This window comes from Chelonia mydas, chromosome 13 (genome assembly GCF_015237465.2).
Source record: "Chelonia mydas isolate rCheMyd1 chromosome 13, rCheMyd1.pri.v2, whole genome shotgun sequence".
In the NCBI taxonomy this organism is placed as follows: domain Eukaryota; kingdom Metazoa; phylum Chordata; order Testudines; family Cheloniidae; genus Chelonia; species Chelonia mydas.
Window position 1 is genome coordinate 33921003 of NC_051253.2, and position 6079 is coordinate 33927081.

The following is a 6079-nucleotide window of genomic DNA, read 5'->3' on the forward strand; positions in this document are numbered from 1 at the left end:
TAGCATCTATTGAATAACTCCAACCATTTCATAATATCTATGAAGTAACTTGGTAGCATCTATTTGCTAACTCTGTGGGTAGCTCTAGAGTCTGAACTAGTGTAACTAAGAATCAAAATTGTCTCCAAGCATTTTACTAATTTCTATAGAGCTTTGTTGCTCTCTACTACCCTTTGAAACAAAAAACAATCTTGAACATTTTTAATAAAAAATGTTTTTTCCATTTTTCGACCAGCTGTAATATTGAGTCACCATATCCATTCTCATTCTCCATGTGTGATCAAGACAGGGGTTCACATGGATGGGATGGAGTAGGGGAACTGCACAGGGGTGACAGAGTTCATCCTGCTGGGACTATCCCAGATGCAGGAGGTCCAGCTCCTCCTCTTTTTCTTCTTCCTGCTCTTCTACATCATCATCCTCCTAGGGAATTTCCTCATCATCTTCACCATCCAGAGTGACCCCTGCCTGAGCTCCCCCATGTTTTTTTTCCTGGCCAATCTGGCCTTCCTGGACAACTGCTACTGCTCCATCACATCCCCCCCCCCGATCCCCCAAAGATGCTGGCCGACTTCTTTTCCCTCTGCAACACCATTTCATACGGGGGCTGCATGGCCCAGCTCTTCTTCCTCCATTTTCTGGGGGGTGCCGAGGCCTTCCTGCTCATGGCCATGGCCTAAAACCACGAAGTGGCCATCTGCAAACCTCTGTGCTATGCCATGCTCATGAACAGAGGGATCTGCTGCACCATGGTGGGGGCAGCGTGGGCAGGGGACTTCATTCATGGCATCATCCTCTTTGGTCTGTCCATCCAGCTGTCCTTCTGAAGCCCCAACATCTTGGACAACTTCTTCTGTGACGTCCATAAGCTGGTGAAGCTGGCCTGTGCTGGCACCTGCACAGTGGAGATGATCATGTTCCTCAACAATGGCATGGTCATCATGATGTGCTTCGTCCTCCTCCTCATCTCCTGTGCCGCCCTGCTGCTCTGGCAGTGAACTCACTCCCCCAGGGGGAAGAGCAAAGTGGCCTCCACCTGCGTCTCGCACATCATCGTGGTCTTCGTGATGTGCAGCCCAGCCGCCTACATCTATGCCCTGCCCTTCCAGACAGCCCCCTGGAGAAAGTGCTGGTCGTGTTCCACACCATGGTCTTCCCCCTCACCAACCCCATGATCTACACCCTGAGGAACAAGGAGATCAAAAGCTCCATGAGGAAGTTAATCAACAGGTACATATCCTGGTGGGTGAAAAGTTAAAGCACTATTGCAAAGTGAAGAAGTATGAGTATTTGCACTTTATTTGTGTTTTAATTGTCATGTGTAAGGCCAAGTTTCGGCCTCAGTTATTCGGGAATAATTCTGCAGTACCTATTGATTAAACCTATAAAATCTGTTGAATAACTTTATAGTATCTATGGAACAATGCTGCAGTTGTATGGATGAACTCAAAGGTGTCTATGGAGTAATTATCTTATATATATGGAGCATCTCTATAGTACTTTGGAGTAGCTCTGTAATAATTCTGAAGGATCCACTGAATAAATCTTTAGCATCTGTGGAGTAACTTTGTGGTAATTCTCCAGTACCTGTTGAGTAACACTGCATTATCTGTGCGAAGCTATGCAGCAACTCTCTAGTATGTAAGAAGTAGCTCTGTATAGTATTATGGAACAACAGTGCCAAACTTCTGTAGTATGGGTTAAGTAAATCTGTTGTTTCTGTTGAGTAACTCCTTACTATCCACAGAATAACATTTATAATTGCTGGTATTATCAATCTTCTGTGAGGTAATTGTTTAGTGTCTATGGAATAGCTCTGTGGTACTACAGAATAACTCTGGAGTAATTTTGTAGTATCTGTTGAATAATTCCATAGCATCTATTGAATAACTTCAATCATTTCAGAATATCTATGGAATAACTCTATAGAATCTCTTTGGTAACCCCAGAGTCTGCACTGAGGTTACTGAGAACTGAAATTGTCTCCAAGTATTTTACTAATTTCTACAGAGCCATCAAATAATTAAAGACGGGAAAGACTTTGACAGTTTATTGTAGTTCTGTTAAAACACCAAAGGAAATACAGAACCAGATCCTCAATCCCTGAAAATCAGCAATGTACCATTGACACCAGTGAGGCTTGCAGATTTACATCAGTTAAAAAAATATAAATACTTGGGCTTCAGGTCACAAACCTGAACTGTTAAGGGGCTGGAATAAACTTTCTCAATGGGCGGTTTATCCCAGATCATAGCTGGCCCTCCCTAGATGGGAAAGCCCCCATGTCCCATTCCCTATGGCTCCTATGGCCAAGTGGTGGGCCTGCATGAAACCTTACTAGTGTGCATAGTCTCTGTGTGCCCGGCTCATCACAAGCATCTGTAAGCAGAGTCAGGATGAGCTCTACCCTGACATCTGGTGGCGAGTCATGGTGGGTTGTGGAAAAGAACTTCAGGGGCTGATCTCATTTGCATAGACACACCCACCCCACCTAGATGGTCACTTTGGCTGCTGTAGGAGCCCCAGTTTCTCTGTTATTGGGGCAGGAATAAACTGTTATTATCCTGTTTATGTGAATCAAGGACAGTGGAACTGTACTTGGCCTTTTGTTATGCTGGAGGGACTCACCATCAACTAAGCAGCACTCACTAGGCAAGGGTCTTGGGTTCCAAAACCCCATGAATGGAGAGAAGCTGGGGATAGGTATTAGTACCTGGTGGTATGGGTTCTCTGGTAAGGGCCTTACATACTAATGACACTTTCTTTTCTCTCTACTGTAGAATATCAGAGCTAATTTTGATTCCATTAAGAGTCTAGTTACAGGCTGCTGAGCTGAATTCACTTTGGGCTAATAGTGCACCAGTACTAAGGCTCCCCTACTACAAGCTGAAATCACTGAGTGTTGTGTTAAGTAGTGGGGGAGCTGAAAGATATAGTGCAGAGCAGTTTGCAGGATGGCTGGCAGAGCACAGTGGCTTGTGGGGCGGCTGGCAGAGTGGAGCAATTTGTGGGACGGCTGGTGGAGTGGAGCGGAGCCCCATGGAGAGTGGGGTGATTGACTTTGGACCATGTAAGGTGCCCCTTAACACCGCCCCCCCCATCTCCACCGAGGTTGGAAGGTAAAACTCTGCAGATAAACTTTCAGACTCTGGGGCTGCACTGACCAGGGACAGAGACTTTTGGGTTGTTGGACTTTTGGGACTTTGGGTGATTTTGGGTTGCTGGACTCAAGAACCAAAAGGAAAGGACACAGCCCAATCTGCTTGGGATGGGTTTTTTGCTCATGGGTTGTGTTATGAATCCTGTTGGTGGTGTTTCCCCAACATAATGCGACATTGTTTCTCTCTGTTATTAAAAGGCTTTTGCTACACTCAGACTCTGTGCTTGTGAGAGGGGAAGTATTGCCTCTTAGAGGCACCCAGCGGGGGTGGGGGTGGTCACTGGGTGGGGGCTCGAGCTGGTTTTGCATTGTGTATTGGAATGGAACCCCTAGATACTGAACCCGGCCCTTGTTGCTGCCAACTCTGACGGGCAGAAGGGTTACACATTCATGACTCATCGCACGAGAGCCAACATTTTCACAAGTGATCCAAGATTTGGGGTATCTCAATTTTTCAGTACCCAATTTGAGGCCAGCATGGTGTTGTTAGCACTTCACAATGTGGGCTCAGCTCCCCTCATCTCTTACAGAAAAACAAAAAAATCCTTGGGAAATGACACAGGAGCAAGATTTTTCTCCAGAACTCTTCACATGGAAATTGGGCTTCCCCAACCTCCAGCCGTGTCCCCAGGGGAGGATGAGGGTTTGGCCTCTGAACTCAGCGTTCCCCCTGATTACCTGTGGGCATCTCAGAGGCTTTGCTGAAGACGTATCCCTGAACACATCCAGGCTGCCTCAAGCTTGACACCCAAAACTAGCAACTGCTTTGGAAACTTCAGGCCCAAAGTCCTGGGAAGACCCTTATATACAGACACCAAGACTCAGGAGCGAGGCTGAGCTTTATGGACTGCACCTGCGGCCCCACAACCAGGGCTAGACTCCTTGGCTGAGCCTTTCACCCTTGCTAGGATTTTAAGTCCACAGCTCCCATGAATTTTAAAGGGGCTTGGGTGTTCAAATCCACTAGGTGGCTTGGGAACCCTTAACCCTCCTAAAGTTACAACATGGCCTGATTTTACCAGGACAGTCCCAGTTTCTCATACAATGTTCCAGTATCATCCTAGTTTGTCTTATGATGTCCCAGGGTCTCTGGTTTGTTGGTTTGTTTCAGAACAGCAGAAAAATGCTGGTTTTTCCTTTCATCCATCAACCTATTTGGGTTAAGATTTGCCAAACCACATAAAAAATTTGTGTACCAGCTTCCCATTACAATCTTTATAATTACGGGCCATCTATCCCCCAGCGTCTCAGCTATGCTGGGTGTTTCTAGGGCTACAAAATGTTTGTGCAAGATGTGTTTTTTCACCAAGTTGGATTTGCCCTGTGGTTAGCAGGAGCCATCAAAATGGAACAAGTCTGGAGTGTTCAAAATGAATGAAGAATGAAGAGAAAAATAATCACAAAAATAATAAAGGTTCTTCTTTTACCCCCATGAACACTAGCACCTAGCATTGGCTGGAAAATGGAATTCCCATCTGTGGGGAATTCTGATAGTTCAACATTGACAGAACAAGGAGTAATGATCTCAAGTTGCAGTGCGGGAGATTTAGGTTGGTTATTAGGAAAAACTTTTTCACTACAAGGGTGGTGAAACACTGGAATGCGTTACCTAGGGAGGTGGTGGAATCTCCTTCCCTAGAAGTTTTTAAGGTCAGGCTTGACAAAGCCCTGGCTGGGATGATTTAGTTGGGGATCAGTACTGCTTTGAGCAGGGGGTTGGACTAGATGACCTCCTGAGGTCGCTTCCAACCCTGATATTCTATGATTTCTTTTCATGCTGAATCAGGACAAAAATTCTAAGTAACAAATACGCTGGTGCAATGAAATGTTCAGAAAAATGGGATATGAAAATGTCAAACAGAAAAATGTTGACACCCTTGGTCAAAACGAAATGTTTTGACATTACAAAAAGGAATTTTTCATTTGGAAATACTCTTTTGAAACAAACAAAACCCATTTTAAAATATCGACCAAAAGTGAAAGACTGTCTTGAAATTATGAGTCAAACTTTAATTTTTGTTTAGATTCTCCTGACAGGAATTATTTAAAAAACAACCAGAATTGACATATTATCCTGGAAAATGTCAATGAAACAACATTTTTCAATGGGAAAATTTGGGAGATGACACATTTCAAGCAGCTCGATTACAGACACTTGTCCATTGCTGCTCTATAAATTCATTCTACCACTAGGGGATTTTCAAAGGCGTTTAAGGAGTTTGGCTAAAAATAAGACAGGGCTGAGGCCCAAAGGGCGTCCCAGGGGATTGCAGAAATAAAGATGTATTTCTGACCTATAATAACTAGGAGCCCACCAGAACCTCAACTGGCCTGGAATGGCCTGTTCCTTCATTAACACTGTGACGCTGCCCCCCATAAGGCTTTATGGAAATATGCTTATGAATATATATGACATAACTGGAATATGTTCTATGCTACTGTGACAGGGTCAGGCCAGATGGCTACAAAAGAGTGGTCAAAGGTAGGTACATTAGTTCCAGGTTAAGCAGGTCCCTTTTCCCTGGGTAAAACAACAGGGACTATTCCAGAACACTCAGGAACTTTCTAGAACTAATTAAGGCAGGCAGGCTAATTAGGACACCTGTAGCCAATTGGGAAGCTGCTAGAATTAATTAAGGCTAATCAGGACACCAGGTTTAAAAAGATTCTCACTCCAGTTAGTGAGGGATGCACAAGGAGCTGAGAGTAAGAGCGTGCGCTGCTGGAAGACTGCGGAGTACAAATGCTATCTGCAATTAGAAGGAAGGTCCTGTGGTGAGGATACAGAAAGTGTTGGGAGGAGGCCATGGGGAAGTAGCCCAGGGAGTTGTGGCTGTCACACAGCTGTTCCAGAAGGCACTCGACACAGCTACAGTCCACAGGGCCCTGGGCTGGAACCAGGAATAGAGGGCGGGTCTG

At 45.0% G+C, this 6079-nt stretch overlaps 1 pseudogene; it reads left to right on the plus strand.

Annotated features, from left to right (window-relative positions):
• Window positions 1-306: 306 nt before the first annotated feature.
• Window positions 307-1258, plus strand: LOC114021234 (annotated as a pseudogene).
• Window positions 1259-6079: the final 4821 nt, after the last annotated feature.